Source organism: Alligator sinensis, unplaced genomic scaffold, assembly GCF_000455745.1.
Source record: "Alligator sinensis unplaced genomic scaffold, ASM45574v1 scaffold588_1, whole genome shotgun sequence".
Classification (NCBI taxonomy): domain Eukaryota; kingdom Metazoa; phylum Chordata; order Crocodylia; family Alligatoridae; genus Alligator; species Alligator sinensis.
In genome coordinates, this window is record NW_005842244.1 from 1,460,629 (window position 1) to 1,461,316 (window position 688).

The 688-nt window shown below is 48.5% G+C and overlaps 1 protein-coding gene across 13 annotated transcripts in view; it reads right to left on the reverse strand.

The window, feature by feature from the left end:
- The window catches only part of DOCK7 (dedicator of cytokinesis 7), a 158,611-nt gene that overhangs the window by 157,354 nt on the left and 569 nt on the right, over nt 1-688 (reverse strand). The window lies entirely within an intron of this gene.

Sequence of the window (688 nt, forward strand, 5' to 3'; positions counted from 1 at the left end):
GGGGGTGGGCGGGGGTGGGGGGGGGGGGTCCTGCAAAAAAAACTGAGCTGTCCATCACGCTGCCCTAATAAAATTGGAGCTCTCCAGATTATGATTTTTAAATCTTACAGGGGGCTCTCATCTCTTATGGGGAGGTTCACCCCGCTCCCTGCAATTTGAGCCATGTGTGTATGTAAATGTGCATACATGCACATACACGTGTGTACATAATAAGCTTTCTAATAAAATGTTTCATGCTGTGTGTGTATATAGATGCGTGCATGTGCGTGATATACACACACATGCATGCACACACGTTCATGCTGTGTGTGTATATAGATGCGCACGTGTGTATTATACACACACATGCACGTATGCGTATAATATACACACACATATACGCACACACGTTCATGCTGTGTATGTATATAGATGTGCACGTGTGTATTATACACACACATGCATGCATGTGTATAATACACACACACGTACATACACAGCATTAAACAGTTTATTAGAAAGCTTAGCGAGTATGTACACAGACACACACACTACCATGCATTTCTATGTGCATGCACACACATGTACACCCCTCCCCCCAGGCATGTTACATGTGTAGGCGCCGGGCACGTCCCCACAAGGCGCGCAAACACGACCCCGCCGCTGGCCACAGGCGAGACACGTCCCCGGCGGGCGGGGGCTGAGGGCG